We start from the raw sequence: 24,132 nt of genomic DNA, 5'->3' as shown, positions 1-24,132 counted from the left end.
GCTTGTTTTGATGGGAAATCTAATAACTTTAAAAAGTGATCAGGTTAAGGATGGCACCTACTTAAAGAATGCAGAGGACTCTGTGCCTTCATGCAGGTCTATATTCTGAATGTGTGTTGCTGTTTTCTTCTATCATGTGCTTTACCTCTGCTCACCTAATCCAGGTTCAGCCTAGATCTGGGGTTGAAAGTGAACACGGTTGCCACATGATTAGTTGTTTAACGGTTAGGTATTTTTAACTAGCATAGAAGAAGCTAATGCTTGTAACAGAAGCCAGATACTAGTGAGAAGCAGAGTTCACACAGAGATTCAGCACGTTATGTTCTGACTATATTTATACAGTTAGAATAGATCCAGCAGTCCCAGGCAATCACCTTAATCAGTTAAAAGTGGCAATAGATGGTCTTGAAGTCATGCCTCCTGGAAATATTTACTGTAACAGCTTCTGTTCTAAAAAGGAAAAGAAGAAAATAAAAACTCCAAATAACAAACTACTGAAATTAAAGCAAAATTAAGTTACATTTTTTAAAATGAGCTTTTTGAAAAATCGCTAGTGTGGCAGCCCAATAGGAAAGGCATGAGAAATGTGGTATATTCTTAAAGTATTTTGCTCAGGTATTTTAAAAGTATGATTCTATATGTGGATCTATCTGTGTCTATATATAGGCATCCTCCGTTTGATTTGTGGAACTGTCAAAATAACTTATGATGGTCTGGCTTATGGACACAGGTTATCCACCTGCTTACTGCAGCAGCCCAAAGGCAGAGCATGCCAAATGGTGGGATATGCAGGGAGAAGGACTGGTATCCTGGGAAGGGTCAGGAGTTCATCCATGTTAGGAGTTCTTGTGTCTCCTAGAACCCACTTGAAAAAATCAGAGCATACCAGTTATTCTTCAGGTTAGTAAATGCATGTGGCCTTTATTAGAGACAGGCAAACTCAGCAGGGTATTTCTGGAGAAATAAATTATCCCTGTGAATAATTTGTACTTTTCCTGGAAATTAAGAGACATGTGGAAATGTAAGAAGACAAAAGGCAGTATTGAATTAGGAAAAAGAGAATCATAGTTTAAGTAGATACCTTTTGTCTGCTCAGTGGGAAAGCAGTGTGCCAACATCTATTTTAGGACACATTCTGTACCTGGGCAAAGTAAAAGAATGGGGATTATTGCATTATGAAAAGGCACAAAGACCTAGGCAGTAATATCAGAAGCAAGACATTTTCCCCAGTAAAGTCTTGGATGTAGGTCTTCAAAGAAAAACAGATAAACAACTTCAGATGCATTAATATGTTATGGAAACTGCAATGAAAAAAGGCCTTGCATTGTCAAAGCAAAGACATGGGAAGCTTAGCAAGTAAAACAATAAAATGAGCAGAGCAATATTGAAACAGGTGAAGGAAAGAGCATGATGCGTTGAGTTCAGAAAAATTATTGATGGCACAGAAGTGGAGAGAAAGACCGATGAGTGAATAGAGAGGTAGCTCATAAGAGATTCAAGCTCACACTGAGGCATAAAGCCAAACTGACTGCAAATTTTGTCAGGTTGCAGCTAGGAGAGTGACAAGGCAGAATATGTTCAGAAGATGGAAATTTTTATCAAAAGCTGTTAATTCTAGAAGGAATATTGGAGATAAGAGTGTGGTGAACAGCTGGCACTTTAGCCTGACTTTTATAGCCTCCCTATGTCACTAAAATGGTTGTCAGCTCTTTGGTGTTAGGCATAAAAATAATGTGATAATAAGTAAGTAACTTTTTAGAGGATATTAAGGATTTCTCTTCATTATGGCTTTTATGTTAACCAAGGGCATTCTCATAGGTGATTAAGTTACATCAGGTAGGCCCTAGGCCTGCGTCTGACCCATGCAGTTACCCCCTCAGGATTCTGAGAAGGTGGGAAAGGAGGCCATGAAGGAGACTCTGGGGGGTCAGACTGCCTACTTCCGCCACCCACACCATCTGTGACTCGGCAAGTTACTTAAACTTTCTAGACCTCAGTTTCCTTATAGGCAAAATGAGACTAATGTAACATCTCTCTCAAAGGATTGTTATGATGATTAAAGTAGGTAATGCCCAGGGCCTGACGTCTCATGTTCCATATTTTGCATGGGAGAAAATTGAGTTCAGAGAAAATAACTTGTCAAAAGTAACACATGCAGTCACTATTTGAATCCAGGTCTTTCTTGAGCCAAGTCCACGTTCACTGTACTGGGAAGCTCAGTATACCTAAGAGAAGGCACTGGAGCATTGTTGGAAACCTACAGCTCAGTATTGAGGTGAGAGGCTTCATCCTGGAGGCCCTCGGGCATAATGAAATTATGTGGATAAGAGACCAGTTCCAATCTGTGTTGTTGGACTGACTTTAAGTGGTATGAGAAGCCTGCATAAAGGGGATGTGGGGAGTGGCCTCCTCCCTCTGGACAGGGGGATGGGCATTGTTTGCCAGAAGAGTGATTTGTCATGTCACTCTGCACCAAGACCCCTTTAATGATGACACAAGGACACCCAGACCCCTCAGCATGGCTAATAATAGGTCAGAGTGTAATTTTTTTAAAATCCTGTAATATATGCTAATCACTATGATAAATGTTTTGCAGTTTAATACATAAAGAGTCTTTTTTGAGATCAGTGCTGTTATTAACATTTTGTGGATATGGAAATCCAGGCTAGTATGTAGAGGGACCAGGTCTACGATGGGATTTGTCTGGCCTTTGAGGCAGTCTCTGAACCATGCTTTCATGATGTCTTTCTCTTGGTGTTCATAAGCTGATTGGTTTCCAGCCCATCTGATTATCCTTATCTCCCAATACTTTCCTACTGGAAGGGCTTACTCTAGCCGAATGTCTCTGCTCACTCCCACTGAAATATACATTGTGTTTCTGGTTGCTATGGTTTTTCCTTTTTGTCATCTACCTCTGTACTTTCACCTTTTCCACTCACTCAGTAACTTCTTACTGTCTAAAGTCAGTCCTTTGAATACTCTTTTCTGAGCATCAGTCTAGTCTGGTATCCCCTTATCCAATGGCCCAGTGAATTTAGTATTGCTTTACTGATTTTGCAGTTATCATTTGCTACCATGTATTGGTAACCTTTATTATGTGTGCCCTTTTCAAAAAGATTTTGAAGTCTTTCTAGGGTCTTTTTAAAAAAAGTTACAACAATGCTTAATACTGTGTATTATACATAATTTATATGGAATAAATAATTGGCTAATTTCAGGATAAGAATATTCTGATCAAAAGAAATAATCATAATACATATCTTTGTTTATAGGAATGGGAGTAAAGTTGCTTGAATATTATAGGAGAGAAAAAGGAATGAGCAGAAGAAAACAGTAGCCAAGAAAAACTGTATAGTAATGGAAAGAATACAGAACTGTATGGGAATTCATATTCTGGCTTGGAAGAATTAGGTCGGTTGCTGCCAAAAATCTTTAAGTGTGTAATAAAAAGTGGTAGCTACAATAACTGGAAAAATATGTGTACATTTGGATAGCTGTATCGCAGCATTTCATTTCCTTTTTTTGTATTTAAATGGATCCAAAGTGTGAATTTTTTTATATGTTGATACTACTTGCTTATCGAGTTATTTATATCCTACTGCTCATGGTCATTGCCAAGGTCTGATTGCAAAAATTCAAAAAATTGCAACCTCAAGCATAAATGGGATAAAAAGGAGCAGACAGTTCCTGAACAGTTTCTTTTCTTCTAAGAGCTTAAAGTTTACTCTCTACTGCTTTGCTGTTATGTTGTTTAAAATCCAATTTGCGGCCGGGCATGGTGGGCATGTAATTCCAGCACTGTGGGAGGCCAAGGCAGGTGAATCACTTGAGAACAGAGTTTAAGATTAGCCTAGCCAACATGATGAAACCCCGTCTCTACTAAAAATACAAAACTTAGCCAGGCATGGTGGCAGACATCCGTAATCCCAGCTCCTCTGGACTCTGAGGTAGGAGAATCGCTTGAATCCAGGAGGCAGAGGTTGCAGTGAGCCTAGATTGCACCACTGCACTCCAGCCTTTTTTAAATTTAAATAAATAAACCAAATAAAATCCATTTTGCTAGACTTTTAGATTATTATCAGCCCATTTATTTGCTGAATTAAATTCTCTTTTAGTAAAAACCAGAGTTCACTGACAGAAAACTGCAGAAAATAGATTTTTTTTTGTTCATTCGACTGCATGCCTTCCTCCAAGTTCCAGTTCATGATGTTCCTCAAGAATATGTAGTACCCACTCCTGTTCAATTTCATGTTAATAGAATGATCCTTGCAAGGGAACCTACTGTGACTTGCAGAAAACAGGGATTTTAAAAAGTTCATGCTTCATATTAACAAACACTAACGAAAATACCAACAGTGTGAGGGCCTTTTGAACAAGTACTGAATGGAATTTCCCATTCTGATTCCTCCCTGTTTTATACCCTAGCTGAATTAGTACTATGTTGAGAGTGAAGACTTTGGAAGCTAACAGCTATTATTATTACTGGGTTTCCTGGCTTTTATTCTAATTAGGAACAGCTGAAGAAAGAGCAGGTGAAATCTTTGTTGGCCTCAGGAAATAATTAAATTGTCTTAGTGCTCGTAGCCACCATCCTCGCTGCAGATGACAATGCTGTCATGCGGTGATCCTTCTCAGGGATGGTTCTAAATGTAGATTCTCTGCTTGCTTTCAGTAAATCTGACTTTTGGAGAAGGAAAAGTGGGAGAGAAGAATCAATAGCATCTCCTGGTATCTAGGCATGGGTATTATTTTGATGAAACTTTCAAGCAGATGTGGAAAGATGACCTTGCAAAGCCCAAACTCAGAATTTTAAGTGACACATATTCCTAATAAGACATTTAGCTTAACCTGTTTGCATCCTAAGAAATGTGGCTGTTTTCCAGGAAATTCATTTTTTAAAAAAGCACAAGCATGAATATTCACCTGTGGTATAGTTCTTTGGCCAATGCTGGGAATTAGGCTGCACGCAGTGGTTTCATCTGTCAGAAAAGCCACAAAGCTCACCTTCCTGTGTTTATTTTTTAAATCTCATTTTCTCAGGTAAAATATTTTCAAAGTCCTTGAGTTTGTTAAATGAAAATGAGTAGATTTGGATCCAAGTCTATATGCTGCTTGTTTCAACTGCACCCTTCTGCAAAGGCTCAGAGTCACTTGTGTGGCTGACTTCCCCCCATCCCTTGTTCTCATTGGCATATCCGCTATATGCAGGCTCTTGCTGAACCCCATAGTAAGCACTTCTGATTCAGGGTTGAGGAAAAGTTTAAATGAGAAGAGGAAATTATATTTATCCCTTTAGAAGGGCGTCTGCTCTGTACCAGACACAATGTTAAGTCTGAAGATGAATTCCACGAGTGCAGGGATCTTGTCCTTTTTATTTTACTTTCGTGTCCTCAGCACCTAGAATAGTATCTGGCACATAGTACACGTGCATAAAATACTTCTTGGGTGAATGGAAGGAGACATAGTGACCCACAAGAGGAAAGAGATGGCACATTCAAATTAGGATCATTGGAGGGGGATTATCTACAAAGGGACTGTTTACACCAGTGAGGCCATAACCCCATGGAAGTCACAGCAGAGGAACTGTTATCACCCATAACCTGGGAAGCAAGAGTCCTGCAGAAGTCATTGTGATGGGAACCTTTGGTCCAGATGCCCTTGTAAAGGGATAAAGTCACCAGTCAGCCTGAGGTGACCTAGCAGTGAGGGAGTCTGGGCGAGAAACACCCTGAATTCTCTTCCTCCTGTCCTCTGCTCTTGGGCCAGGTTCCCCCTCGTGCATGAAACTAGAAAGCAGAAGGTAGGGAAGTTTATTGATGTGACCACACAGGCTGGCCTTCTGATGAGAAACAGAGTGGAGACTGCATCTGGAGCACAAACTGGAGAGATCCAGAAGACACAGGAAATTCTCTGCCTCCAAGGAGCCCCCAATCTAGTAGGGAGACAGGGGAGTTAGCAGATATTCCAACATAATTTGAACAATAGTGACAAATTATTGAGAACCCTCACAAGAACCCTATAAGATAGGTTATTATGATGATTTTACAGAGGGAAGCTGAGAGACAGAGAGTTTACGCATTTGCCTAGGTCACACAGTTGGGAAGTAAAGGGGTCGAGATTTGAACTTGGGAGTTTGTCTCCAGAGTCTGTGCTTTGCTGGATTGGAAAAGTTAACCTGTGGTTTAGAGCAGTGCTTTTTTTTTTTTTTTTTTGGAGATGGAGTCTCACACTGTCACCAGGGCTGGAGTGCAGTGGTGTGATCTCAGCTCACTGCAACCCCCGCCTCCTGGGTTCAAGCGATTCTCCTGCCTCAGCCTCCCTAGTAGCTGGGGTTACAGGCACCTGCCACCACACCCAGGTAATTTTTTTTTTTTTTTTGGTAGGACAGGGGTTTCACTATGTTGGCCAGGCTGGTCTCAAACTCCTGACCTCGTGATCCACCTGCCTTGGCCTCCCAAAGTGCTGGGATTACAGGCGTAAGCCACTGTGCCTGGCCAGAGCAGTGCTTTTTAAGCCTTCACGTGCTTGGGAATTTTCTGGGGATGTTGTTTCAAAATAATTTCTGGTTCAGCAGTCATGAGGCACATCTGAGAGTCAATGTTTCTACCAAATGCCGCTCATCTACTTTGTGTGGAGAGGGATAGAGGACTTAGGTTAGAGATGTGGGGTCTGTGTCCTAAGGATAAGCTTCTGGGTAGTCATTCCTTTCCCTGATGTGTGAAATGAGCAAGGTGGGTGATTTTTAAGGTCTGTTCAAACCCTGCACTCCCTGGCTTCCCACATGTGGGCAGTTCCCTTTAGCTGCCATTGGCGTTTCCCGGGCCATGACTGTCCAGGAGGCTCCAGAGAGGGAAGCTGGTGTGCGTGGCCTCCTCCTCCCCACGTTCTGAATTCAGATCACAGCTCCTGAGCTTCTGGACTGACAGGGTGTACTCTGCTGTCAGCTGTTTCCTTCCAACTCTGAGATCTCCCAGCATCTGGCTCTGCTCCCTTCTGCGCCATGGATCCTCACTCCCTGTCACAGAGGATAGGGTGCTGGCTTTAACAACGGAGCCTGATGCTCAAGATACATTATGTCATTTATTTTGCACACTGTAATCTCCGCCAAAAGTTGTAATATTGCTGTGCATCGCAATAAAGTTCCTACTTTTTCGAAAGGGGTTTCTACTGCTATTGGACGTGCAGAAGATACTTAATGTTGTATGGCCAGTCGTTGCTTTGCTTTTAACTCCTTATTCTTAAATTAGCTGGGCATAGTGGTGCACACCTGTAGTCCCAGCTACTCGGGAAGCTGAGGTGGGAGGATAGCTGAGCTCAGAAGTTCAAGGCTGCAGTGAGCTATGATTGTGGCGGTGCACTCTAGCCTGGTCAATAGTGACACCCTGTCTTGAAAACAAAACAAAACAAAACAAAAAACCACAAAAAACTGCTACAAATTCATTCTCCTTTTGCAACAACTGCAGAATTGAGTGCCTGTGAATGGGAAGGAAAACAGTAAATCCTCTTAATATTTGACATTAAAAATAAATTTCAGGGCCAGGCGCGGTGGCTCACGCCTGTAATTCCAGCACTTTGGGAGGCTGAGGCGGGCAGATCACGAGGTCAGGAGATCGAGACCATTCTGGTTAACATAGTGAAACCCCGTCTCTACTAAAAATACAAAAAATTAGCCAGGCATGGTGGCGGGTGCCTGTAGTCCCAGCTACTTGAGAGGCTGAGGCAGGAGAATGGCGTGAACCCAGAAGGCAGAGCTTGCAGTGAGCTGAGATAGCACCACTGCACTCCAGCCTGGGCGACAGAGCAAGACTCCGTCTCAAAAAATATATAAATAAATAAATAAATACATTTCAGGGTTTTGGTCCCCCAAGTTCCCACACTTTCTCTCTGTGAGTTGGGGGCTCCTGCATCACTGTAATCCATAGCTGTACATGTAGTATGCAAAGTCTTTGACTCTGTATTTCAGAAAATCAGTCTGGGACCACAATATTGAGGCTTTCTTTGTCTTTTTCTTTTTGCTTTGATCATACAGTGCTATAGCACAGGCTCAATAAATCACACATCGAATCTTACCAAATACAGAGATCCTGAGACATTATGTGTTATAGTTTTTATGCTGCATTTTGACATTTTGGGCTATGTATTTAATAATTGCATTTGAAGTTGCTCTCAGCCTCATCAGGACAGAGCTGCAGAGTTATACCCCTGCTGTGCTCAGCAGTGCCTCCTGGAAGATTGTGGAGAAGGTTGTTTGCTGTCCTGTTTTCCTGTGTACATAATTCATTATCTCTTAACTACATCTAGTGCTACTTAAAAGTCATGTAGATATTTGGAAGGGATAATCTTTTATGTTTACATTTAATTTCTCAGTCTAAATAAGTCTTCGGAACTTAGGATAATCTCTAGATTGATGGTATTGCCTTGGCCTTCTGATTTTTTTCTGGTCTGTTTTCAGTGGCTGGAGAGCACCACGTTGGTATGGCCAGCATTTAACCAGGGATGGAATTTTTGGATTGTTAAAGGGTAAGGGATGCAATAGTGTCAGATGTTATTATAAAGGTGTAATGAGATTGGAGAGAAGATGGGTCTAATTCCCAAACAACTGAAGAGAGTCTAGGGCTGGTTGCCCTCCTGGAGAAGGGCAATCGGTCTGTACCTCTCTTTATATGCTTGTCTTGGCTACATGCCCTGTTTCCTCTTGAGCTCACAGAATCAGACGTAGATTGAAAAGGACTTTACTAAAAATCTAGGGAGAGCTTCTCTGGGGTTATATTAAGATTGGGAGATGGCTTGGAATCTCTGTAACTAACAGAGTAAATATTGTATTTAAATGTCCCCGATGTCTACAAAGAGCAGCTTTCATGTTAATTGCTATTGTCTTAGAGTAAAGAAGATACCAAATACAGCTAGTGAGCTGGTTTGAGACATTGCACAGGCAGAAACGAGGGCAGAAATCTAGAATGATTGCATGAGACAGGCTGCTTCCCACCCCCCTCCTTAACTCTGTGCATCTCTGGCTCAGTAGCCTAGCAGCTCGGGGTGGTGTCCCCTGGGACTGACTGCATTGTTTTTTCCCAGAGCAATGCTAGATGAACCAGAACACAGTGTATGTTTTTAAATTCTGCTCAGGCCAAATACTTGGCAACCAACTCAGTCATACTGTGGAATCCTGGGCTTAGGTGGCTCTGTATATAAAGGCCTGGGTCTTTAAACAGTTAGGAGAAGCTAGAATGGAATTCTTCTCCTTCCAGCAGGCAGTCTGTCTTTAGGATTAGAATGTACTTCTTTGCAGTATCATTCGTAGAGAGAAAAAATAAAGTGTTGAATTTGAATATTGAGTTTTAGCAATTAGATGTCTTAAATGTTATTGTTTTTTCTCAGGAAGTCAGCTCCAGTGATGACTGTGAAATCTTATTTATAGAAGATTGAATGTTGTAGCAGATGATAGACCATTGTGAAATAGCAGATGAAATAAACATTTTTTTCCTGAAATGTCAAAAACTTCATTACTGGAGCATCTTGTCTCCATAGAGCATGTAATTAATTATGAACCAGGAGTAAATAATATATTTTACAGGACTTTCATCATTTATCTGGGTGCCATGTTTTATAAACACAATTATTCACTAGTAGTCTTTCAATTCTGCCTTTATTACATGATGATCTGCTAATTCAGAATGAGAAATTTCCACATTAAGTACTTGGCAGGACTGGGTGTGGTAGCTTATGCCTATAATCCCAGCTACTTGAGAGGCTGACACAGGAGAATCACTTGAACCTGGGAGGCTGAGGTTGCAGTGAGCTGAGATCGAGCCATTGCACTCCAGCCTGGGCAAAAAGCGAAATTCCATCCCTAAAAAGAAAAAAAAAAGATCTTGGCAGGCCAGGCGTGGTGGCTTACGCCTGTAATCCCAGCACTTTGGGAGGGCAAGGTGGGTAGATCACATGAGGTCACAAGTTCGAGACCAGCCTGGCCAACACGGTGAAACTCCCATTTCTACTAAAAAAAAACCCAAAAAAACAAAAATTAGCCAGACATGGTGGCAGGTGCCTGTAATTCCAGCTATTCGAGAGGCTGAGGCAGGAGAATTGCTTGAACCCGTGAGGAGGTTACAGTGAGCCGAGATCATGCCACTGCACTCCAGCCTGAGCGACAGAGCGAGACTCCATCTCAAAAAAAAAAACAAAAAAACAAAACTTGGCAGATATATAGCTAAACTATGCTGAATTTTTGGTTATCTTTTGTAATAAAACATTTGAACTTTGTGCCATTTTAGCTCATGTTCGTTGGTTTACTTTTGTATAATCTATTTTACTTTAAAAGTTAAGCTTTGAGTAGATAGAGAATTTTTTTAAACTGTATGTAAAGTTTAAAAGATCCTTGGGTATTGAGTGTCCTTCTGCCAACCCGTTCTCTTCCCAGTATCCTCAGAGGTAACATTATTGTGAATTTTGTGTTTATTTTTCCCTTACTTTATGGTTTCACCACATGTTTTATTCCTATATGATACACGTATGTAGATGAATCATAAAATATATGTAAGTTGGTGACTTGCTATTTTCATGCAACACTATGTTTCTGAGATCCATCTTTGTTATTGCTGGCATCTAAATTCCAGTCATTTCCCAGCTGTGTAATACTCTATGTAATGCTGTGTAAGTTGGATAATGGCTCTATCACTTATCATCCAGAATATGATGGAAAGAAATTTGGGTTTTTACTTTTTTCCTGTCAATAGTGCTTTTGTGAACATTCTTTACATTTCTCATATATATGTACATGGATTTCCTTAGGTTGTATTCTTACAAATGACATTTTTCAGGTCATAGGGCATGTGTATCTTCATCATTATTAATTAGGCCCTATTTCTTCCCCCAAACTGGTTGTAACAATATATACCACACTCAGCAGAGTTTGCGTGTTCATGATGCTCCAGGCTCCTGCCAACACTGATATGTCAGACTTTAACATTTTCAAACTTGTTGTGTATGAAATATTTTCTTACTGTGTTGTAATTTGTTTTTCCGTAATTACTAATGAGATTGATCACATAGTCACATGGTTATTATTGGCCACTTGGGATTTTTTTCCTGTGAAGTGCCTTTTCAAGTCTCTTGCTGATTTTTCTTAGGGTTGTTAATGTAGTAGAATTTATTAGTCTATTCCTCTAAGATTCATACTATATTCTGGTCTTCTCTATCTTGAGATCATGAAAATGTTCATATTGTTTTCTAAACATTTCTGAAAACATATTTTTGACTTGTAAGTCTAAAGTCTTCACTTTACCTGAGTCCCCCTTCTTTACTTTTTTCCTTCCATCTTTTCTTCCTTCTTATCCATATGAATAACCAAGTGTCTCATTATGATTCATTGAAGCTCCAGTTCTTTACTACTGATCTACAGGGCCAAAACTGTCACAGATTAAATTTCTACTTACACATATCAGTTTCTGGTTTCCTTCTCTCTCTCTCTCGTTTTTTCCTTACAGACAGTAGAGACAGGGTCTTGCTTTGTTTCCCTGGCTTGTAGTGGCTCCATCTTAGCTCACCGTAGTCTGGAACTCCTGTGCTCGTGCGATCCGTCTACCTCAACTTCCCAAGTAGCTGGGATTACAGACATCTGACTAATTAAAAAAAAAAAAAAAAAGTACAGATGGGGTCCCACTATGTTGCCCAGGCTGGTCTCTAACTCCTGTGCTCAAGAGATCTTGCTGCCTTGGCGTCTCAAAGTGCTGGGATTACAGGTGTGAGCCACTGCTCCTGGCTTGGTTTCTGTTTTGTGTTCCTTTGTCTTCCATGCTAATACTACCTAGTCTTAATTGTTGTAGCCTTAAAACAATTTAAATAACTGTCATAATAACTGCTTTGTAGGTCTTTGTAGTTGTCTTCATTATTTTATGAACCTTTGCTGTTTTATTAAAATTTTAGAAGTTTTTCTTGGAATTATGTTGAGACTATATAGATCAATGTTGGGAGAACTGGCATCTTAATGATATTGAGTTTTCTTATAATGGATAAGAAATTGGATATACTTTTCCGGCTATTGAGCTTCTTTAGTGTCTTTTTGTGTTTTACAGTTTTCTGTGTAAAGCTGAAATCTTCTTAGACTCCTTATGTTTTGAAACTCATAAAAGGTATTATTTATAATTTACATTTTTTAAACTTTTAATGCTAGTGTATAGAAATAAAATTGATTTTTGTGTCTTAATTTTTTTATTTAGCAACATTGCTGAACTTTCTAGTTCTTTTCTTTTTTCTTTCTTTCTTCCTTTTTTTTTTTTTGAGACAGAGTCTTGCTGTGTTGCTCAGGCTGAAGTGCAATGGTGCGATCTCAGCTCACTGCAACCTCTGCCACCCGGGTTCAAGTGATTCTTCTGCTTCAGCCTCCCAAGTAGCTGGGACTATAGGCACGTGCCACCACACCCCGCTGTTTTTTTGTATTTTTAGTAGAGATGGGATTTCTCCATGTTGGCCAGGCTGGTCTTGAACTCCTGACCTCAGGTGATCTGCCCACCTTGGCCTCCCAAAGTGCTGGGATTACAGGCATGAGCCACTGCACCTGGCCTAAACTTTCTAGTTCTAATAGTTCATGAATAGAATCTTTTAGGTCATCTACATATACAATCATACCATCTTTAAACTACTTCTTTCTTTTTAACCTTTATAATTTTTGCTTATATTTTTGCCTATGGTTCCATCTTAGACCTACACTTAGTGAACAGAAGCAGTGAAAGAAGGCAGCTTTGTCATTACCTGGTCTTTAAGAGATTATGTTATTGGTTACCAACTAATTTCATTGTCATCACAGAGTACGGCTTTTAACATATAAATCTTTAACATGTATTTAGACGTATCTTATGGTCCAATATGTCATCAAACCCAACTGGGCCATAAAACCGAATAGATCACCACTGCTCTTTTGTGTATGATCAACATTTATAGAAGTTTCATGTATTTTCTGCATTGTAGGTGCAAATTCTTGCATATTATACACTAGCAGTTGTCAATATATCATCTAGGGACCCTGAGGGTTCCCCAACACCCTTTCAAGGGGTCCATGAGGTCAAAATTATTCTTATAGCAATACTAAGATATTATTTGCCTTTTTCTCATTCTTTCATGAATGCACAATGGAGTTTTCTAGAAGCTACATGACGTGATATTGAAACAAAATGAATATAGAAGCAGATAGTAGAAGGATACAATAGGCATCTATTAAGCCAGATGTTAAGGAGAGTTTCAGAACTGAAAAACAAAACCCCTTTATCACTGATTTTTTTTTGTTTTAGAAAATATATTTTATAAAATTTATGTTAACGTAAAATAAGCTTATTATTTAAAAATTATTATTAAATATTTTCTTAAATTATAAGTTTTAATTTCTTATATAGTAAATATCAACAGAAATAACCTATATACACAAAAGCTTTTTAGGGTTCTCAATAATTTTTCAGGATGTAAAGGCGCTCTGAAACCAAAATTTTTAAAAAGTGCTGGTTTATAAGAACAAGCTGGTTAATGGTGTTATTTAAGTCTTTTATGTTGTTATTGATTTCTCTTTTGGTCTTTTTGATCTCTCAGTTGCTGAAAGGAGTGTGTTAAAATTTTTTCATTAATGTAGATTTATTTCTCCTTGGAATTCTGTCACTTTTGCTTTATATATATATTTTCAGGTGGTGCTATTGCGAGTAAACAAATTTAGAAATATAATATCTTTTTGCTGATTAGAACCTTTTCTCTAGTCTTTGTATTAAAGTTTATTATGTGTAAAATAGCTAATTTGTTATAGCTATGCTAGATTTCTTTGGGTTAGTGTTTGGCTGATACATTTTTCTATCTTTTCAAACTTTTAGTCCCTATATTTCAGGTCTGACTCTTGTAAACAAAGTGGAAAGTTATTCAATGTGTCAATAAATACAGTAGATCTCTCATGACGTAGATCCTATTATTATCAAGTAGTTTATTCCCATCTTGTTTTTATAAATCTCTCTCTCAACACACATACATGTATACACATACCTCTTAATAAGCACTTTCTACTAAAAAATATTTTCAAAATTTCCTGAAGTAGGTGTAAGACAGTGGCATACCCCTTTAGTTTTGTATATTTAAAATATCATTATTTCAATTTAATTTTTGGAAGATTTTTTTAGGGATGTATTTCTGATTTGACAGTTACTTTTTTCTCACTCATTGAAGCCAGTGTTCTGTCTTCTAGCTTCCATTCTTGGCTTCAGTAGGTCACCACTCTGCCACTTTTTTTGTATATAATCAGGGTTTTCTCTTTGACTGCTTTAAAGATCTTTTGTCTTTGATCATCTGCATTTTCATATTGGTAGTCAACATGTGGATATATTTTTATTTATCCTGCTTGGGATATGTTAGGAATCCTGAACCTGTGGAATGGGCTTCTTGCCAATCTGGAAAATCTGTGGACATTGTCTGTTTTAATATTGCCCCTATTCATTGTTTATCTTTTTCTCTGGATCTCATATTGAAGCATGTTAAATTTTCTTACTCTCCCCCATTTCTATTAACTCTAGTTTCATATTCTATCTTTTTGTCCCCTTATGTTATATTCTACATAATTTAAGTCTAATTTCACTTTGTTAATTCTTTTATCATTTTGATTTATTGTGTTCATAAACCTGTCCATAGAATTTAATATTTCAGTTATGCTTTTTATTTCTAGAAGTACTTTTTGTTTATATTGAAATATTCTTAGTCTTTTTTATATTACTTTCCTTCTTATGCATATTTACAGATCTTCTAGACGTTATAGAGTGAGAAGATGTGAAATTCCTAAGAGCAAACACACTGGGCCATCTGGCACCATATTTACTGGGAGAAACTCACCGAAACAGGAGGCTGTGCAGATGTGCTCAGCTCCCTTTCCCACTGATGATGGAATATGCTCAGGGATCTAGCTTGGAGAATTGTAAGACACAAGGAGAAAGAGTATGGATTTAGTGTTGTGAAACGTTTAAGCTGGAAGACTGGGATAATACCACTCCTTTCCTAGCATGACACATGAGTGGAGTTCAAACATGATAGCATTATGACCTAACAAAACCTTGGCCTCTGTTCTGCCACCTCAGAATTCATGGTCGAGAGAGCACCAGCAGATTCATTTTTAAATTACTGAGTCCTCAAGATGGGATCGTTCCTTAAGACATGCAACCCTTTTGAACCCATGGTTCAAAAGTCACTCACTAAGCTGTCCATAAAGAAAGCATAAGGCTCATTCAGTTCACATGATATCTGTAGTCAGACACAGGAACAGATAGAGGTGAATTTCTTGTTCTGGCAATTCTGCAGCTAGATCCTCCTATGGAAAAACAATAAAAACTGCCAGATAAAATATTTTCTAAAATCCACTTTGTGAGTATACTGATGAGCTAAGTAGTTCTCAGAAACTAAAAATCAGGTGAAAGCGGGACATTGAAAAGGTAAGAGGAGTATGAAAGTATTCATTAAGTAAAGTCGTAGTTGAGCTTTCTAGAAAGTCCATGGCCTTGCAGGCATTGCAGAATAGAAGAAAAAAGCCCAGTGACTACCCAAGAGGGAGAGTCAATGAGAGACATCCTGTCTCACTGCATAAAGCTGGGATTCTCAAGGGTTACACCCTCGCTGTGAGGTCACTGTAAGGAAATTTCACTGACCTAAGCACTGACATTGGCTATGCAGGGGAAGGAGCTCCCTCGAGGATGTATAATCATAAACCAGCCAGCATAAGGTTTTATACCTTGAATTCATACCACCATATTTTCCAAAAAAACTTCAAGTGGAAATTTAATGTACTCCTGGGTTTTGTACTATTCCCAGGCAAATGAAGCAAATCTTATCACACAATCCAGTCATCCAAGTATTCACAAAGAAGAAATTCCAAGAAATATGAGCTCAGTGCTATAATTTAAAAATGCACGAGTGAACAAAACACCATGAGAAAGCTTAAAGATAAAAACCAGATGCCAAAATTAGACCCACAGACTTTATAAATAGAGATTATCTGAAATAGAATATAAACTTCTGTATTTTGTTAATTCTACAATGCCACTGATTTTCAAATGCGCTATTATTTTATTTACCACAAAAAAAGAAAGAGAGAAAACACTGACAATTACAACTGTAAGCTGCATTCCAGTCCCAAAGAAGCAAAAATATGGCTTGTTTATTATTTCTTCAGATCGTATCATTTCTTTTTATTTATCTACAGGTTTACTGACTAATATGCTAAGTCCACTCAGTGAACTTTTTTTTTTTTTTTTTTTTTGTGAGATGGAGTCTCGCTCTGTCGCCCAGGCTGGGGTGCAGTGGTGTGATCTCGGCTCACTGCAAGCTCCGCCTCCTGGGTTCATGCCATTCTCCTGCCTCAGCCTCCCAAGTAGCTGGGACTACAGGCGCCCACCACCATGCCCGGCTAATTTTTCATATTTTTAGTAGAGATGGGGTTTCATCGTGTTAGCCAGGATGGTGTCAATCTCCTGACCTCGTGATCCGCCTGCGTCGGCCTCCCAAAGTGCTGGGATTACAGGCATGATATAGATTCTTGATTATTTTATATTCCTCTCAGTATAATTGATTGTGTTTGTTTTAGTAGTCAATTAATGTGGCTGAGCTTGAACTTCCCCACTGTATCTCCTGCAATGGGATGGCATCTGAAATCCCTGTTGAGATCGTACAGCCTTACCAGGGCTATTTGGAGTTCTGCTTCGCACATGTAGGCCAGATGTCAGTCAGATATTTGAGCAGAGATTATGCAGAATTGGGGACAGTCTTCTGTGACTCTCTTCTTTACAGGATTTCCTCTTCGCTTTACAGTTATCAAGGCTGCTCTGGATTCTGTCTTTAAATTTTTCAAACTAATAAAAATAGGAGTTTCTATTAGAATCTTAGCTGCCCTGCACAGTGGTGCCAGCTGTCCCTTCCCCTCAGACGAAAAGCCACAAAAACCAGGAAACTTTTCATGCTGTTCCCATCTTCAAAGTATTGGTTCCCTTCTGGTTTCTGCCTGCTTTTGATCACTCTCCAGTACCTTCAAGCACTTATTTTCAATATTGTGTACAGAGTTTTAAATGGTGGGATTTTTTGTTTGTTTGTTTGTTTTGGTGAGTGTGTTGGTTCAATACAAGATACTTCACCATTAGCATAAATATTACCTCCCTATACTTATTTTGACATTTTAACTGATGCATTGTACCCGGGAAAACAGTGTTTATTTTGAGTGGTTTCATTTATTGCATGTGATCTGCATTGTATTGTAGAATTTTTCTTTCTGGTAAGTATCTGTCATCACTTAATCATAAATCACATGCAAGTTCAAAGTACAAGTTTCTTAATTGAAGAGTAATTATTATAATCACTTGCAATAATTACTTATAATGATGTGCATGTCTTTTCATTTGTGGAAGGAATTATAATTCCCAATATGACAAAACTTTGAAATTCCCTTAATAATTACTAAATGATTATGACTCTATCAAGTTGCAAGTGACAGTTTTGGAATAGTATTACCTCATATCTAATATGAGGCATTTCAACTAAATAATACAACTGCTAACTGTCTTCAAACCCTTAGAATTTGCTAAACTAAATTGTTAAACTAATAATTAGTTTTTACTTTGGAACACAGGTTTGTGAAACTTTGTGCAGGGAACCTGCTCTTTTTGTTAAGTTAGGAGGAAAGCTACATTTTCAGTGGAACACTGCCTTAATAAGCAAACCATGATAAGGTTGCAACTGAGGCTGAGCCATTACAGGCAAGTTTCACATGCACCATTCAATTCAGACCGGGTGGATTTCAAGCTGTTCTAGGAAAATTCTTTAGGCTAAGAAGAGGGCTCTTTCTTCTAGTCTAGGGCAGTGCTCTTTAAACATTTTGGTCCACTTACTCCCTAAGTTTATTTTGAAATCCCATGAATCCCTTCTCACATTTATATTGGCACCTAAAATTTTTCATCGTAAATGCTCAGTATTTACAAAGAGTATAATTTCCCATATATTGTTGATGTTGACAATTTAAAAAAAACTGTTAGATTCTTGTTTTAAATATGTCAAATGGCATATAAATACTAAAAGTGATTTATCTACCATTATATTTTAAAAATATATCAATAAGCTCGTCTTTTATCTCTTGGAATTTTTTTTTCTTTTTTTTGAGATGGAGTCTCGCTGTGTTGCCCAGGCTGGAGTCTGGAGTGCAGTGGCTCGATCTCGGCTCACTGCAAGCTCCACCTCCCGGGTTCATGCCATTCTCCTGCCTCAGCCTCCCAAGTAGCTGGGACTACAGGTGCCTGCCACCACGCCCGGCTAAGTTTTTGTATTTTTAGTAGAGACGGGGTTTCACTGTGTTAGCCAGGATGGTCTCAATCTCCTGACCTCGTGATCCGCCCGCCTCGGCCTTCCAAAGTGCTGGGAATACAGGCTTGAGCCACTGTGCCCGGCCATCTCTTGGAATTTTATATTATTCTTTTTCCATTTTGAACTAACATGTTTATTCCATTTGGCTTGTAGAATTTTATTTTAATTTTATACAATTTTATGTTTTCATTAGTCACTGTATTATATTTCTTTGCAATAAAAATCTACAAATAAATTAGTATGATTTTTAAATTTCCCATATCCTTAGGCTCTAAATAGTAAAATTTCTTCTGTATTATGAATATTGTTAATAAACAATTTATCAAAACAGTGTTAATGTTATTTTTTAATCTTTGAGACAGCATAGTGTAGTAGTTAAAAGCACATACTCTGGAGCCTGAGTAAATGGTTTCAAATCTCACCTCTAACTCTAGTTGCTCTAGACTTTTCGTTGCCTTATCTGTAAAACGGAAGTTCAAAATAATGCTAGTTTCTGGGCGTAGTGGCTCATACTCGTAATCTCAAAGCTTTGGGAACCTGAGGCAGGCGGATCCCTTGAAGCCAGCAGTTCAAGACCAGCCTGGGAAACATAGCGACATTCTATCTCAACAGAATAATCTTTAAAAATTAGCCAGTTGTAGTGGTATGCACCTGTGGTCTTAGCTACTGGGGAGGCTAAGGCAGGAGGTTTGTCTGAGCCTAGGATTTCAAGGCTGCAGGAAGTTATAATCTTGCCACTGCACTCTGTTCTGGGTGACAGAGTGAGACCCTGTTTCTAAAATAATAATAATGATGATAATACTGAGTTTGGCCGTGTCCCCATCCAAATCTCATCTTGAATTATAGTTCCCATAATCCCCACATGTTGTGGGAAGGACCCAATGGAAGGTAATGAATCATGGGTGTGGTTCCCGCATGCTATTCTCATAATAGTGAGTGAGTTTTCACAAGATCTGATGGTTTTATAAGAGGCTTTTTCCCCTTTGTTCTGCACTCATTCTCTCTCCTGCCACCCTATGAAGAGGTGTCTTCCGCCATGATTGTGAGTTTCCTGAGGCCTCCCCAGCCATGTGGAACTCTGAGTCAATCAAACCTCTTTTCTTTATAAATTACCCAGTCTTGGGTATTTCTTCATAGCAGCATGAAAATGGACTAATACAAATGCCAAGCTAATATAAATGTTACGAGGTCTAAATCAGTTCATATATATAAAGTGCTTAGAATAGTTCCTAGGCCATAATAAATACAATGTAACTGTTTGCTTTATTTTTCTGCCCATAATTATTAAAAGTGAAAAATAAAATATTATTGAAGTGCATGTCACTGAGATGGATAAGTTTTTAAATTAGCTTATGTATTAAATGATAACTATTATTTATTGCTGGAGTGAATCTGGGTTCCATCATGGCTGTCACACCTTTTCATTTATATGCTTATAATGAGAAACCTTTTCATATAGATGAGTAGATGAGAATGAAGGGAGTCTTGTTTTACCAAAAATCTCCTAATTCTTTGAACTTTTTTGGATTATGTGCCAAAAAATGACTTACTGGTCTTTCATAAATACATTTTTAATGATCTTTCAGTGAATGGCTGCATTAGATTCTGCTTCAATTTTGTTGAAAGCATTCAGTTAGAAACCATCTCACTTGCAAAATGATTTTTCTCCAATATATGTAGTCATTTTCTTTTGCAACACCAATACCAGTGTTTCTAATTATACCTTTTCTGGGTGCCCCGAGAGAATTTATTATTCAGGACAGTGAACTATTGTAAAGCAGTATGGGTAAAAAGTACTGTTTTTTAAAAGAGAAAAAGTAAGGGCTAATGTGAAAGAGAAGGTGGAAACAGAGAGCTAGAAATGGCTCCTGGACTGCACTCCTTCTGTGAGTGCAGCATGATTCTGGGCAGATCTGTTTTGGAAAGACTTTGTGCGGCCCTGATGCATGTACTCCAGTGTAAAGATCATGACCACTGGGGCCATCCTTTTTCCCTGGGGAGTCTGAGCCAGGGATATATCATGCCCCGCATTTGCTAATTTGAATTTTGACTTCTGATCCTTGTTGGGATGTGGGTATGGGAGAGAGCCAGTCAGTGCTGTGGTTCTTAAACTGTGGTCCACAAATCCATGAGGGGTACCCCAGATCCTTTTAGGGAGGTTCTGTGAGGTCAAAACTATTTTTATAATAACACAAAGATGTTTGTGATTTTTACTGTGTGGATAATTTGCCCTGACAGTGCACAAGCAATGGTAGGCAAAACAACTGGCCCTTTATCATGAATTAAAGCAGTGACACAAATGTCCAGGGGTCACTGTATATTTTGGCTCACATTTGTGGTTTAAAAAAATTCCATTTTCACTTAAGAATATCCTCGATGAAGCAGAAAAAAAATTTTAAATGAAATCCCAACACCTCAGTATATGTCTTTTTAATATTCCATGTGGTGGAACAGGCAATATGCATAAAGCACTTCTGCTGCACACCAAAGAACAATGTCATGAGGAAAAGCACTTAAATGACTGATTGAATTGCAAGCTACACTGGCCACTATTTTTCTTTTAACAAAACATCGTTTTTGGTAGAAAGATTTTGCTGACAAACTATTGTCTTAGTCCATTTTGTTCTACTATAACAGAATACCACAGACTGGGTAATTTATAAAGAACAGATATTTATTCTATCACAGTTCTTGAGGCTGGGAAGTCCAAAATCAAGGTGCTGGTAGATTAGGGCCTGGTCTTTCTGCTTCTACCTTGGTGCGTTGAACACTGTGCCCTCCGGTGAGAAAGAACGTTGTGTCCTTACATGAGCAAGAGCAGGAGAGAGAGAGAACCCACAGCTGGAAGCCCTGCTTATAGCAGCATTAATCCATTCATGCGGGCCCCACCCTCATGACCAACACATCTCCCGTTACACCTCACCTCTCAACACGGTGGCATTGGAAATTATATTTTCAGCACATGAATTTGGGGAGACACATTCACACCACAGCAATTATGGTTATTCATACTTTGGTATTCATAATAGGCATTTTTCTTCAAAATGAGGAATGAACCTGGTACTTCAGTGAAAATATCTAATAGTATTTATTTCTAGTGTTAAAATTCAAGTTTTCAAGGAAACATTTGGATTTTGGTTCAAACTTGTGACTTCATTGTGAGTTTTACAGCCTACCAGTACCAAAAGTCTTTTGATGAGATCGATGGTGATATGTGATAGTAGCAAATAGGATTTTCAAAATATTGTGTAATGAAATGTGTAAACATTTTGAAAATTTATGTAACTCAGTGACCTCATATTTTTCAAATGGTCAGTGCATGATGTTACAAAATCATGCATGGGTGTATTAGTGTTCTCCACTAACACAAATGTTCTCCAAACTAATGGAGAACATTAGCTTGTGTTCCCCAGAGAAACTGAAGGAATAGGGTCTCTCTCTCTCTCTCTCTCTCCCTGTGTGTGTGTGTGTGTGTGTGTGTGTGTGTGTGTGTGTGTTTATGTAGAGAGAGATTTATTTTAAGGAACTGGCTTATTTAGGTGGAGGCTGGCAAGTCTGAAGCCTGCAGGGCAGACTTACAGGCTGGAAATTCAGGCAACAGTTGGTGTTGTAATCCTAAGTCTCAAGGGCGGTATAGTCAGGCAGCATTTCCACATTTCCAGGTTGCAGTCTGGAGACAGAATTCCTTTTTTCTTGGGGGACCTGAGTCTTTTTCTCTTAAGGCCTTCAGTTGGTTGGATGAGCCTCGCCCACATTATGAAAACTGATCCATTTCACTCCATCTACTAATCTAAATGTTAGTCACGCCTTAAAAAAATACCTTCATAGCAACCTCTAGCCTCGTATTTGAACAAACAACTGAACACCGTAGCCTAGACAAATTGACACATAACATTAACTATTGCAATGGATAAAAGATTCATTCAAGTTGAAGGTAGACCAGTAGATTCGACATCACCAATAAGCTTCAAGAAACTACCACTTGTTGAATATTGTAGTATCAAAGGATGTCTGCAATTATCTGGAAAGCTGTTAAGATACTCCTCACTTTTCCAACTATACTACATCTGAGCAAGGATAGATTTTCCTCATATACTTCAACCAGAATAACAAATAGCAGCAGATTGAATGTGGAAGGAAATATGGGAATTTAGCTTCTATTCTCCTGGATTAAGCCAGATATTTAAAGAGATTTTCAAAAATGTTTTAAAAATTCTATTCTTTTCACTAATTTTTTTTATTTTAAGAAATATAGATTTTTAAAATAAAATGTTTTTAATAGACAATAGATTATTTTAATGCATTAATAAATTTTTTAAAACTTTTAGATATAATACACTTACAAATTCTTTTCTCAGTAATATTTTAGTGTAAAGGGGCCTTTAACACTGTTGTTTGGTAATTGCTGCATTGGTAAACGGAAGGTGATAGATTGGGAAAATAATTAATTCTTATTAAGACAGCACATGTTGTGGTTAGATGTTTTCTTGAGGTGTTAGCCTGTTTGAATATTTGAATATTTTAATGAGTGTTTTTACATAAAAAGTGGTTTGCACAGATATACGACCATAGTGTTAGTGGTTGTTCAACATGATGTAAGATAAACACCCTGAAGTGAGCAGGCTGGTTAATTTGGGGAAGTTTCTTCCACGTCAGATGTAGTGGAGGGGAAGTTCACGTTATATTGGAGAGCTGGAGAGCAGTGTCCTCTGATGAAGAGCCTCCCAAAGATGACCTGCTGATGCTGGGTTGCTCTTTTTTTTTGAGACGGAGTCTTGCTCTGTCTCCCAGGCTGGAGTGCAGTGGTGCGATGTGGACTCACTGCAAGCTCCGCCTCCCAGGTTCACGCCATTCGCCTGCCTCAGCCTCCCGAGTAGTTGGGACTACAGGCGCCCGCCACCATGCCTGGCTAATTTTTTTGTATTTTTAGTAGAGACGGGGTTTCACTGTGTTAGCCAGGATGGTCTCGATCTCCTGACCTCATGATCTGCCTGCCTTGGCCCCCCAAAGTGCTGGGATTACAGGCGTGAGCCACCGCCCGCAGCCAGGGTTGCTCTTTAAAGTGACTCTCAGAGCTCTTTGCCAATTAATTGGGTGAGGAATTTCAGCAGCTTTTTAAAGTTCTGCCTCTGGGCCCCAAATCCCTGAACATCTCCAACATCTGCTTCAACTATTCAGTCCTCCTCACTTTGTTATAACAATGTTAGAAATGTAGTGCCAGCTGCAGTTTTACGGTCTGAGTTTAACCAATGACACCAACATCCGTCCTAGGTCAGCATCCTTAATTTTTGGTTTTGGCACATGGAGGATAATGCACACAGTATAAATCAATATGTCTAAGAGGAAAGGAAAGCAAAGTGCTAAAAGCAAAATTTGAACTCATACTGTTTTACTTTAATAATCCCTTATAGTCTCCCTTTCCAAATTATCACATAAAACTTGTTCCTGAATAAATTTTCTTTCTTACCTGTTAAAAACATTAACTGTAGCCCTGTGCAGTGGCTCAAGTGGATAATCCCAGTATTTTGGGAATCTGAGGCAGAAGGATTGCTTGAGGCCAGGAGTTTGAGACCAGCCTGGGCACACAGTGAGATCCTGTCTCTACAAAAATAAAAAATACCCAGGCATGGTGGTGCATGCCCATAGTCCTAGCTACTTGGGAGGTCGAGAGAAGAGGATCGTTTGAACCATGGAGTTCAAGGCTGCAGTGAGCTATGATTGCACCACTGCACTCCAGGCTGGGTGATAGAGTGAGACCCTGCTCTGAGGGGGGGG

General features: G+C 39.0%; 1 protein-coding gene and 1 long non-coding RNA gene across 9 annotated transcripts in view; one reads left to right on the top strand and one right to left on the bottom strand.

Annotated features, from left to right (window-relative positions):
- The window catches only part of TMTC1 (transmembrane O-mannosyltransferase targeting cadherins 1), a 282,068-nt gene that overhangs the window by 57,691 nt on the left and 200,245 nt on the right, over nucleotides 1-24,132 (top strand). The window lies entirely within an intron of this gene.
- Nucleotides 363-14,996, bottom strand: LOC131384020 (uncharacterized). The gene is made up of 3 exons (XR_009214491.1): nucleotides 14,854-14,996; nucleotides 1,082-1,141; nucleotides 363-450 (listed from the first exon to the last, which is right to left on the bottom strand). It is a non-coding gene; the product is annotated as an uncharacterized LOC131384020 (long non-coding RNA).

Source organism: Hylobates moloch, unplaced genomic scaffold (assembly GCF_009828535.3).
Source record: "Hylobates moloch isolate HMO894 unplaced genomic scaffold, HMol_V3 SCAFFOLD_8, whole genome shotgun sequence".
In the NCBI taxonomy this organism is placed as follows: Eukaryota; Metazoa; Chordata; class Mammalia; order Primates; family Hylobatidae; genus Hylobates; species Hylobates moloch.
Note: the sequence above shows the minus strand (reverse complement) of the source record. Positions and strands in the feature narration are given on the sequence as shown.